Genomic DNA, 12,491 nt, shown 5'->3' on the forward strand with positions numbered 1-12,491 from the left:
ATTCGGCCTGTAGTGAATGGGCAGCTGACAGATCTCTATCTGATCAGATTCGATCAGAGAGCAATCTGTCTCTTGGTCAAATTTGCCCATCATCAGGCAGGCACCTTAAGGGGTTCTGTAGCTCTATATAAAAACAAACAGTGTCACTTACCTGGGGCTTCTAGCGACCTGCAGATATCCTGTCCCGCGCTGTCACTCCAGAATCCTCCGTTCCCCGACGCGGGTCATTGTCCAATTAATCTTTCTAACTAGACGACTGTCACTGCGGCTGCGCGGCCATGGCCTCGCTCCCGCCCGTGTCTGAGGGAGCTTACTGCGCAGTAAGCTCCTGGAGACGCGAGCGGAAGCGCGGACAGTGACATTCGTCTAGTTAGATGAATAATTGGACGATGACCTGCATTAGGGAACGGAGGATTCTGTAAGCACAGCACAGCGTTCAAGGCTGGTTCACACTAGGCGCTTTTTCAGCGCTTTGCTGAAAACGCTGCTCTTAATGTATCCCTATGGATATGTTCACACTGCAACGTTTGCGATTGATCACAAACGAACGGGAATCACAAGTGCAAATCGCGAATGCAAACGCAGTAAAGCGCCCAATGTGAACTAGCCCTCAGAACATTGCCTATACTGGGCTTCCCTAGACATCCACTATGCATTGCAGGGAATGCTCTTTCCCACAGTCCTACAGTCACTCACATAAGATCCTCATTTCTCCTCTTCCTGCTGCTTAGATTGCGAAGTGTGGGGGGCGTGGCCAAATCAGCTGGAAAAGAAACTGGAGACATCATTGGCCAAGGGGAGGGACAAAGGCTGAGGCTGGGTGGCAGTGATTGGCTGGCTGGGCTGAGGGGCGGGACTACCTCGTCTCTGCAGGCTCAGGGAAGTCAGGGACACAAAAAAGTAACACTTTATTTATGGAAAGTCTGTAAACTGAGGGCTGGTGCACACCGAGCGGCTTTTTGGGCGTTTTCAGATCCGCTTGCGGCTGCGGATCTGCTTGGTCAATGTATCTCAATGGGGTGGTGCACACCAGAGCGGCAGGCGTTTTGCAGAAACGAAAAATGCCTGGGTGAGGCATTTTTTGGATTTCGGATGCGTTTCTGCCTCAATGTTAAGTATAGGAAAAACGCAAACCGCTCTGAAAAACGCCTGTTCAGAGCGGTTTTGCAGGCGTTTTTGTTACAGAAGCTGTTCAGTAACAGCTTTACTGTAACAATATATGAAATCTACTATACTGAAAACCGCAGCAGCAATCCGCAAAACGCTAGCAAAACGCCTCATAAAAATAAAAAAAAGCGTTTAAAAATCTGCTAGCATTTTGCGGATCTGCTAGCGGGTTTTGGTGTGCACCGGGCCTCACAGACTGTTGGCAACATATTGTGGGCGGGGCTTGGCGCTCGCATCATCAGCCTGCAGCTATCCCAATGGGCTGAGGCTGAACCTGTCACAATAAAACCCCACGCCCCCTGGCCAATCATCACATGCAGGGGGCGTGGATTTGATGGTTAAAAGGCGGGAGATTGGAAAGAGCTGTGAGTAGTTTCGTTTCCTGCACTGGTTTTAGTTGGTGTGGATCCTGAGGAGTTGCCTGTTTTCAGAAGCCACCATCCTCACTGTAAGTAGCTCACTGGGGAGGGAGAGCGACTCAGCACTGTGCACACAGCAGCAGCCCAGCGCACAGTGAGACGTGGGGGGAGAGAGATTGCAGCAGGGAGGGGAGAGCCGAGTGTAGCTGAGCTAACTGTTCAGGAGCGTTAGGACTGGGCTTGTGTCAGCCAGGTTAGCACAGCAACAATTGCTACCAGCACATCTTCAAGGACACACACATGAAGTGAGAGGCATATGGAGGCTGCCATATTGATTTCCTTTTAAACCATACCAGTTTCTTTGCTGTTCTGCTGATCCTCTAATAACATTTAGCCATTGACCCTTAACAAGCATATCAGGTGTTTCTGACATTGTTAGTTCTGACAAAATTATCTGCATGCTTGTTTCTGGTGTGATTCATACTCTACTGCAACCAAATAGGACAGCCAGGCAACCGGTATTGTTTAAAAGGACATAAACATGGCAGCTCCAATATTCTTTTTACAGTTGTCTTTTAAAATGATATATGAGGAACTAGTGATGGGAATTCCGGTTCTTCTCTGAGAATCGGCTCCCATTAAAGAGCCGGCTCTGAATCGGCTCTTCATTAAATATCACTAGACATAGCCGGCCTTTGATATGAGCGACCGGAGTGGTCGCTCAGGGTGCCGGCTTCCAAGGGGGCGCCTATAGCTGGTTACCTATACTGAGGGCACCTACACCTGATTTCTTATACTGGGGGTGCCTATAGCTGGCTACCTTTACTGAGAGCACCAACACCTGGCTACCTATACTGGAGGCACCTACGCCTGGCTACCTATGGGGGGGGGATGGAGACCTTCAACTGACTTCCTGTACTGGGGGTACCTATGCTTGGCAACCTATATTGAGGGCAGGGCACCTACACCTGGCTACCTACCTATACTGAGTCTGAGGGCATTTTTTTTTGGGGGGGGGGGGGGGGGGACACCGCGGCTATAACATGTGGTGCAAATTGTCTGTCTTTGTCATTCTAAATGGTAGGGGGGGTGGCTGGCTAACTGTCCCACTGTTTTTATTAATATTCCTGAAAGGTTCTAGCCTTCATTTTTAAGTATATTTAAGATAATGCACTCTTTCCATCTATTTGTGGTTAATAGTATTTTTTTCTATTATACATATGTGACGTGTCACAGAGATCTGAGCATTTGGCGTGATGTGTAACAACGTCACAAAATGTTGGGAGCCACTGTCCTATGCGCAAAGAGGATGAAGGGGGCACAAAAATCAGCTTTCGCTCAGGGCGTTGTGAAACCTAAGGCCGGCCCTGTCACTAGACACCACTCAGAATTGGAGTAAAAGCCCTGCCCCATCTCCATGACAGCTCCAGACTGTTTCTCTGACTGGGGCAATCCCTCCTGCTACGGCTCTGCTCCGCCCCATACACTCCTACAAGCTGCAAGAGGACTACATCTCCCAGCATGCCTCAGCACCCTTTATTACACAGCAAATAAGAGCTGTGTGGGGCGGCTGAGGCATCGGCTCTTTGAAAACTGAGAATCGGCTCTTGTCGTTCGCAGCAAAGAGCCGGCTCTTAGAGCTGGCTCATTCGTGAACAACCCATCACTATGAGGAACATTAAGGGGAAGCCAAGGTGTGTAGGATATGGAGGCTTCCCCCCCCCCCCCCCCCCCCCCCCGCTCTACAGTTGCAGTAGAGCGGAACACAGAGAAATGTATTAACTCGGCAGCTTCCTGTGCTTCCGCAAGCCTACCGCCTGCCTAGTTTGGGTAATATCTGCACTGCTATTGCAGCTGGATACGTTTTTATGAATGAGCAGCCAGAAGTGTAAAACACCGACAGCTGTTTTCCCGCACAAATTCTCTTTACTGTCAACACGTTTATGAATGATAGCCATTGTGGGAGTTTCCGCCCCCTGCGCACAGGTGAGCTTAGCCTATAAGCTGTTTTCTGACCACCAGAAGCATCAGTCTGCTTTGAAGTGCATTCCTGACGGTAAGGCCTGTAATCTTTTGGGGATGTTTTGTGGGGGGTGGGTTATTCAGAAGCATACATGGTGAATATACTGTTGTGGGCTTTTGAGTAATTCAGAGTAGCAAGCTACTCTGAATTGTAATGGTAATAAGGCGCTGATTAAACAGCTGTGAAGGGGGTTAAATTACCCAGAAGTCTGTATGATGTGCGCAACTCACTACCGGTGCCGCCTCCTTCAAGCCGGGAGGAAGTGTGATAGTGAGTGGTGGAATGCAGCTATCAGATCGCCCATGATGCGGAATGGAGTGCAGATGATCCGGCAGACTTCTGGGTAATTTGATCCCCTGTCACCTGTGGTCAAATCTGTTTAATCAACACCTCATTACTGTTTCAATTCGGAGTAGCTTTCTACTTGGAATTATGCAAAAGCCCATCACTGATAGTGGATAACCACAGGTGGGTATTAAGTGTATATAGAGATGGTCAATTAGATACAAATGTATGTGGCCTAGATCAATATATACTTTCGTGTAATTTTTTTTTTTTTTTTTTCCGTCCTCCTCAGTTCAAGTGCCGGAGTCCCCCTGAAGTGCGGTGAGGTAAATATTTACTTACCGTGATCCTGTGCAGGTGCGCCAGTCTTCATTCGTAGGTGCAAGTCCTCTTGCGCCTGAGCGGTAAAGCAGATATGATCAGTCTCTGCTATATCTGCCTAGCCTGAACTAGGGGCTCGGTCACATTGCATTCCTTTCGAGTTAGCGTTTGGTTTTGTTTTTCTCTTCCTAGCGCTCAGGTGGATGCGTTTTTTTTTTTTTTTTTTTTTTTTTTTGGAAGTGCTTTTGCAGAGCAATTGTGTTTTTTTCACTCCCTGACGTAAGTCAGGAGGTGAACTCTTTGACCTGGAAAAAAGAAATACAATGTATTAACATTAGCGCAATTGCCTTAAAGCGGATCCGAGATTAAAAACTAACAAGTAACTTGTCTATATATCTTTATCTAAAGTTTTAGTTTACACAGCAAATCTAGCTGCAAACAGCTTCAATAGAATATGATTATTTCTTCCTGTGATACAATGACGGCAGCTCTGTTTGTAAACATTAGAGGCAGGCTTATCTGTATCTTGAGCACTCGGCCTGTGAGAAACCTAATCTCTCCTCCCCTCTGCCTCTGAAATCAATGTCTAGTAACACCATCTCCTCCTCCTGCCCAGACTGAGCTCCCATGAGCCCTTGCTACTGCCAAGGCTCTCTGAAAACCTGTGGGCGTGGTTTATTTAGTTTATAGGGAATTAGAGTATTAAAACAAACGAATTTGGCTTGAGGAATGCCCTACAAACAATAGGAAAGGAACACCATTATGCAATGAGTAAAGGTTCACCTCGGATCCACAATTAATGCACGTTTTTGTATGTGTTTGCCTTGAAAAACCGCAGGCGGGTGGAAAAAAGCCAAAAAACCACCTGCAATGTGAACAAGCCCTAAGGGCTCATTCACACTTGAGCGTTTTGCCGTGATTTCTGCAAAATGCTCAAATGCAAGCCCTTTTCAAAGCGCTAGGGTAATAGTCTATGGGCCCGTTCTCATTTGGCCGATTTACACAAATCGCCCAAAAAAAGCTAAACGCAAATGCATAGCCTGCACCATCTACAGGCGATTTCCAGGTGATCACGTTTTAGTGCTATAGAAGTGCAAAACGCGGTCGCTAAATCGGCAGGTGTGAGTGGTTGTTTTTGGCATTAATCGCCAACGCCAGAGCAAAACGCTAGCAAAATCGCTAGCGTTTTGCAATCAAGTGTGAATGGGGCCCTTAGGGGCTCTTTCCACTGTTTGTTACTTATTTTGAAGGCTACACTTATCAGTAAATGCAGCTGGTGGAGAAGGGCCCTTTACCCGGGGAGCATGTTGAGAATATTTTTCCTCCGGCTACAGCAGTGTGTAATGGCCACTTTGTAATGTTGCTTACAGTATGTTGCGGTATAATGGCGTGTAGCATCCTAACCCATGGCATGAAATGCATTACTGCAAAATGCATGCTGTGGCAGTGAAGCGTACTTTTCATTGACTGTATATGATGCAATGCAACATGGGAGGTCATGTGACACTGCTTGTTATCTGTAACAGTGGGAACACAATGCCCAATGGGAACTAGCTTGAGAGACTGTTTCCCCCATTTAGAAACCAGTGCAATGTAAGGGCCTGAACACATTTAGCGTGCTTATGTCCCCTTTTCAGCAGGCAGAAGTGCATTCGTGTTCGGGCCCTAATGGCTGGGACCCACTACAAAGCCCAACTGCTATCGGTTTAAGGGTTTTTTTTCTTTGTTTTCTCTCCCATTTCCATGCTCAATTCAGACCATTAGAATGAAAACTCTCCCAAGTGCTGCATGTCCTGCAATTGTGATTTCCCTGACAGTGTTCACTCCAGTGGAATCCTCTGCATCATTTTACATTGGCAAAGCGTTTTGGAAAATCGTAAAAGTGATGCCAAAAACCGCCAGTGTTCTCCCCAGGCTCTTTTAGCCGGGTGCTCCACCCGGCTAGTTTAGGTGACCACCCGGCTGTCATCGACTCACCACCTTCTATACTATAAGCAGAGTTGTGCAGAGGAGCACCAGCTCTGCATTCTATCATCTTGCCCCACCCGGCTACTTTTTCATGCCACCCGGCTGGAAAAAAATTCTGGGGAGAACACTGACCGCTGTAGTGGGTCCTAGCCCTTAGGCATTTTTCACACTACCTTAGTCTAGAAAGTAGACTAGAAGTCTAGTCTAGAAACCACATGCCTCAAAATGACCTGTGAAAGCCTAAAGGTACTCATAGGATGTTGGGCACCTTTGCAAAAAATGTCACATGTAGTATCAGTACTCAGGAGAAGTAGTATAATGTCTTTTGGGGGTATTTTTACTATCCTGGAATTCGAGCACCTCATGAAACCTGACAGGTGCTCACAAAAGTCAGATGCTTCAAAATGGAAAAATTCACTTTTGTCATCGTTTGTAAACACTAACTTTTACCCAAACCAATAAATATACACTTAGAATTTTTTTTTATCAAATACATGTAGCACAATAAATTTGGACACATTTTATATAAAAATTTTACTTTATTTGAAAAATGTCAGCACGGGAGTTTGTTTGTTTGTTTGTTTGTTTGTATGTTTGTTTTGTTGCAAAAAAAAAAGATACAGGAGTGTTGGTAAGTGACACTATCTGATCAGTATAGTCATCTGGATCAGTATATTTATAGGTCAGCTCAGGTACTCTTAAGCAGGCCATACACTGGCTCGATTCGCGGCCGTTTTGACAGCAGATTCGATCCTGGGATCGAATCTGCTGCCAATCGTTCGCGGTAAACGCAGCCGCCGATCCGATTTCCTCCCGAAATCGGATCGGTCGATCGTGCCGTGCGGGAAATTACCCTCGCTCGCCCGCGGGTAAAGTGCGCGTCGCTAGCGGTGGCCGATCCGATCAAGTATACATTACCTGAGGCTGGCTCCCGGGCGTCTTCTCCGCGCTGCACCGCTCTGTTCCGGCTCCATCCATCCCGGCGCTTCCTGTGTCACTGCAGTGACCAGGAAGTTCAAATAGAGGGCGCTCTATTTAAACTTCCTGGTCACGGAGTAACACAGGAAGCGCCGGGATGGAGCCGGAACAGAGCCGTGCAATGCGGAGAAGATGCCCGGGAGCCAGCCTCAGGTAATGTATACGGGGGGGGGGGGGGGAGGGGGGGGACAGGCGGCTGGAGCAGCTCAGCAGATGGTGAATCCGTTTCAGGCTGAAATCGATTCACAATCTGTTTGCAGTAAAAGCAGCCCTACGATCCCTCTGATCAGATTCGATCAGATAGGGGATCTGTCAGCTGGTCGATCTAATGGCACATCGACCAGTGTATGGCCACCTTTAGTATAGGCGGCCCCCTACTTACAAGGATTACTAATTTATCTGTGGTGTATTCTCTGCATAGATGTGTACACCACCTTGCTCACCAGAATTGCTATGTACAGAATATAGATCTCTTTCATTCTCCTAAATAGTGGGAGCTTTTGTAAGAGTTCAGATGCAGTCTTCTGCTGGGGAAAAGTCTTCAGTATTGGTTGAATGTCAGTCTGAACACTGTACATAGTATAACAGTAGCTTGTCTTGCATGCAGAGGATTGTGCTCTTTACATAGCCAGTGTGTAACTTTCTCTCTATTTACCAATATTCCAGGAGGAAGCTGGGGAAGAAACTGAAGCTTCCACTACTGGGCCAGATTTCAACTATCTCCTCAATATGCCCATGTGGTATCTGACCAAAGAGAAGGCTGAGCTGTGCAAGCAGAGGGATACAAAGGTCAGCCTCACCTGTAGACATTCATGTAACCTTCATCTATGTTTTGATATCATGTATCTTTTACTCTCTCCTGATCATGAGTGGGTAGTTTGCTTTCAAAGCCTACATAGCAACCATCAGTACTCAGCCCTCTGGCTTGGGGAATGTGGCTACTATATTACCTTTAACTTGTCGCACTTTGTCAGCCAGTAAGTAATTTGATCTCATATAAAGGCCTTGTGCATCATGTGCAGGGATGGTCGTAGTCAGCCAACTTCGCTACGCTGGAACTATGCGTAGTTTTACGCAATTACGCTTCGCCAAACTACGGCTTAGAAATCAAATATTCGCTTCATATGCATTTCGTAGAATCCGCGTTAAAATACGCAATTACGTGTAGTGCGAAGCGTAGTGTATGCGGATGCTTATGCCTGTATGCAGAAAATTCCTCTTTAGATGCTTATCTCGGGAACTCGTCTATGCGTACATTCCCCTTTCCAATGCGTAAATTTGTAAGCATACAATCGTACACGGAAAAATAGACGCGAGTAATGCATACGTTGTTCACTATGCAATACACATGTTAACTACGCATAGTAAGCATAAGCTACGCGCAGCGGTACTTCGCTACGTGTAAATTCGTAAGCGTAGTTCTGCAACTTCACCTACAAACTAGGATGCGTAGATGCAAACTAGGATGTGCAAATTCGCACTGGCGTAGTTTCTGCTCATCCCTGATCATGTGGCTCCAAATTCCATAAAAAAAGTCCCTGCAGGTAACAGTAAGCAAGAAGAGGCACTTTGTTGCTACACATAGGGCTTCATTTGGAGCAACGGGGGGGGGCAGTTGGAACGGCTTTTGAATTTAGTATCTTCAGTTTGCAATTTTTGATCTTGTCGTGCTATGTTGGGTCTTTTGCATCTGGTTTTAAGCATTTTGAGGCTTCAATTCTCGATTTTAGATTGCAGAGCTAGAAGATCTTAAGAAGAAAACCATCTGATTTCAGTAAAACGAATCAAGGTTCTGATTCCACAAGAGTTGGATGGCGGTAAGTCACTAGATTTGTGTGATATAATTGCCAACCCATAGGTGACCCTTTCCATACCAAACAGATCTGGCCCTTTTAGTGCACCTGAACTCCTGCGCAGGATAAAAAGAGAACCTGGAGGAAGGCACCCAGTATGTATTTAGGAAGTCTAGCCTGTCTAATTCTTCCCCCCCCCCCCCCCATCCAATTAATCACAGGTGTAAATTAATCTCTCAGCTGGTAGCTTCAGCAGAGCAGCTGATTTGTAAACTGTCCAATTCCCTGAAAGCAGGAAGTAAACACTGCAGATTTATTGCAGTGTATCAGCTTTAAAAATACATTTTTCTTTAAAGGTTATTTTGCTGTTTATCTTTAAAGGGATACTTAAGTCAGGAGAAAAGTTTCTCACCTAGGGCTTCCCTCAGCCCCCTGCAGCTGATTGGTGCCCTTCTCCAATGCTCCTGGACCCGCCGGCGGCGACCTCCGGTTTTGCCGGCCGACAGGCATGGGAACGCGAGTGACTCTTCGCATTCCCAGCCACAATAGCATCCCCTTTGCTGCTATTGTGGCAAGAAGGCAGCATGGGGGGTGCTATTGTGGCTGGGAACGCAAGCAGTCACTCGCATTCCCATGCCTGCCGGCCGGCGAAACCGGAAGTCGCCACCGGTGGGTCCAGGAGCATCGGAGCGGGGCTACAAGGGCACCGATCAGCTGCAGGGGACTGAGGGAAGCCCCAGGTGAGAAACTTTTTTTTTTTTTTCCTGACTTAAGGTTCCCTTTAAGAGCAGAGGAAGTTCTGTGTTCAGGTCTGCTATAAGGTCCAGAGCAGTCCTTTTTCAGTCTTGCTGCATCATTACTGTGATTGGTTCACTGTAATCTGGTCAGGAGCCATTGACATTGGCTCCTTACCTAGATGCAGAAGCTCTACTGTCAGTGTGACAGCAGATGTGAGTGGGCTTCAGCAACAGAACAGAAAGTGTGACATGGCTGAGTAACATCTACACTCTGGCAAGGATAGTGGGTAGGACTTTCGGTACACATTTTACATATGTATACCTCTTCTTGTTTCCAGGTTTTAACAGGATCGGAGTCATACCCCCACTGTACCAGCATCTGGATGAGCTCGCTCTTTGACTTGTTTTCTAGATACAGATGAAGGAACAGCTTTAGATCACCATCATGAACATTCCAGTCATTAGCATTGTGATGCATTGTTCTGTTACCGATTACTGTTTTGCTCTCAATCTTCTCCAGAATAAAGCAGGCCTGGTTGGCAAGTTTGGAGGCCTTAGCAGTGAGCATGCCCAGCAACCAATCTTTCCTGAGTCCATAGTAGTGGAGACGCAGCTCAAAAATTCCCGCAGGATATTCATAACCGTCTCGTATTTCATCAAGCATCCAGTGTGGTCAAAAGCACCTAAAAATGTAACAGGATTGCCACTCTGAAAACTGTGCATGTGATGAAGTTATCCAAGTTGACTCACATGACATACTGCAAAAGACTGCCCAATCAAAGCAGGCTCTTAGAGACTGGCCTTCAGCAATCTTCTCATGCTTACCAAACTTACCCTCCAGTCTCCTTTCCACATCTCTTTATAATTTTGGTCCCACTGTTTATGTAAAGTTCTACTTGACTTATGTGGTTTCCAGTGCCAAGTTTTTTATCAGTGTGCTGACGACCTTTGTACTCCAACTATAGCAAGTTGGCCTCCAGAGGAAGCCGGCAAATCCAGTTGAGGATGCATGTGCTGCATCCCGGGCTCCATGTTCCGTGTCCTACGGACCTGATCCTTCTGCTCCTCACGCCCACTACCTGCTTCAAGCCATCTCAGCAGCCCAAGTTACCACCTGCAGCGCAGCTCCTCTCCAGCTATCACGTCTGCTTCATTGTGGTCTCAGCACAAAGGAACTGTAAGCAGCCCATTGGGCAATGTTGGGCATATGCATTGCAGGCTATTACAAGTCATATGAACTCCTGGTTACAAGACTTGCTATCCAGTGGCTCTGCACGGATCTTCCAGTATCTGTTATCCTTACCAATATGGAAGATGTGTGCTTGAGTATGGGAGAGTAAAAGCTAACCAGTTCTACCCACATGTGCTTTTGCTAACTGGCTGCATTGAGTGGTCTGCTTTGCATATCCTGTGAACTAACCAGCTTGCATTATGCATTACAATTGTGCCAACTCTTAAAGCTTTGCCTAAAGGTGGGTACATGTGTCAGAAGTCTTTGGAAAATGAAAGATCACAGACCAATTTTACCCCCTTCCATGTAGTATGAGAGCCATACTCTACACAGTCTATTCTATGGAGCTGAACTCTCCATAAGATAAAAATCTTTGCAAGACCCTGCACACAAAAATGCTGTACACATGCAACAGGTCATTATCTGCAAAAGATCCATTCCTGCAAAATGCATTCAAAGTCTGAGATCTGCAGATCTCATACACACCTTGTTTACAGACCATCATCTGAAGATCCAACCTGGTGGATCTGATCTGCAGATAATTGTCAAACAAGGTGTGTATGATCTGCAGATATCATAGACTTTGAATGCATTTTGCAGGAACGGATCTGTTGCAGGAGTACAGCATCTTTGTGTGCAGCATCTTGCAAAGATTTTTATCTGATGGAGTTCAGCTTCATAGAATACTGTGTAGAATATGCTCTCATACTACATGGAAGGGGGTAAAATTGGTCTGATTTTTCATTTTCCAAAGACTTTTATCTGACGTGTGTACCCACCTTTACTTGCTGGAAATATGGAACTTGCTTTCATGACACCAAGTATTACAGCGCTGTGACATTGTTTGTGGTAACCTGGACTATCCACAAACTTGATGTGCTGGCACATTTTTGAATGCCATCTGGTTTTCTGGAACTGTTCTAGGCTTCCTGTTTAATTGATCAATACTTTTTCGTTGATCACAGGTGCAGCTAAGAGTGAAGCAACTAGTATGCTTCACCACTAGTGGTTTTGTACCTTGGAGAGTGTCCAATTACTTGCTTGTGGGGGGACTGTGGGCAGGTCCCATGGGAGGGGTTCATGGTGGGGTGGGGGGGGGGGGGGGGCAAATCTTTTGATTGACTCTTTAGGTTATTTGATGTGATAATAAAGATTATTATTTTTTTGGAATATAAGTTTTCAGATATTTGGTGTTTGTGCTCGGTTGGGTGATACCCACTTCCTCGATCTCATATTTTGATCCACAAATTTAGTATGTGATTTATACTATAACCTAGAAACTTTCTTCTACCAAAATTCTGCCTGTGCTATGGAGGGGAGGGAACATGGCATTTGTGTTGCGTTTGCAAAAAGGACCCAAGCATTGGGGCAAATGCCAAGGGGGAAGGCACCAGGCGGCTTTACCCTGGACTATTACAAAAGGTTTAAGGCGATACTAGAACCACATTGGGTGAAAGCACTAAATTTCATAAAAACAAAAGCTAACCGGGGAGGAAAATTGGGATGGGATTCACCATTATCACAGATCTGTCTTATTGAAAAGAAGGTCCAACATCCTGCACAGGATAAAAGCCAATATCTCTCTATTAAAGACACTGAAGCGAGAATAATTCTCGCTTCAGAGCTCAT

The 12,491-nt window shown here is 46.1% G+C and overlaps 1 protein-coding gene and 1 long non-coding RNA gene across 6 annotated transcripts in view; one reads left to right on the plus strand and one right to left on the minus strand.

The window, feature by feature from the left end:
• GLB1L (galactosidase beta 1 like) overlaps positions 1–12,491 on the minus strand; it is a 110,611-nt gene that overhangs the window by 57,691 nt on the left and 40,429 nt on the right. Inside the window, exon 1 of one of the 4 annotated variants that reach the window (XM_068245978.1) lies at positions 4,177–4,355. The exons of the other annotated variants lie outside the window; for them this stretch is intronic. The gene's annotated coding sequence lies outside the window, so the exon portion shown is untranslated. Of the gene's footprint in view, positions 1–4,176; positions 4,356–12,491 lie in introns of those variants that run through there. 4 annotated transcript variants of the gene reach the window in all.
• On the plus strand, positions 1,455–10,496 carry LOC137525130 (uncharacterized). 2 transcript variants are annotated; one of them, XR_011022867.1, is made up of 5 exons: positions 1,455–1,615; positions 4,127–4,160; positions 7,768–7,890; positions 8,832–8,918; positions 9,970–10,496. It is a non-coding gene; the product is annotated as an uncharacterized lncRNA (long non-coding RNA). The 2 variants fall into 2 exon arrangements; XR_011022868.1 differs by lacking the exon at positions 4,127–4,160 and having other exon boundaries at positions 1,464–1,615.

This window comes from Hyperolius riggenbachi, chromosome 7, assembly GCF_040937935.1.
Source record: "Hyperolius riggenbachi isolate aHypRig1 chromosome 7, aHypRig1.pri, whole genome shotgun sequence".
NCBI classification, from domain to species: Eukaryota; Metazoa; Chordata; class Amphibia; order Anura; family Hyperoliidae; genus Hyperolius; species Hyperolius riggenbachi.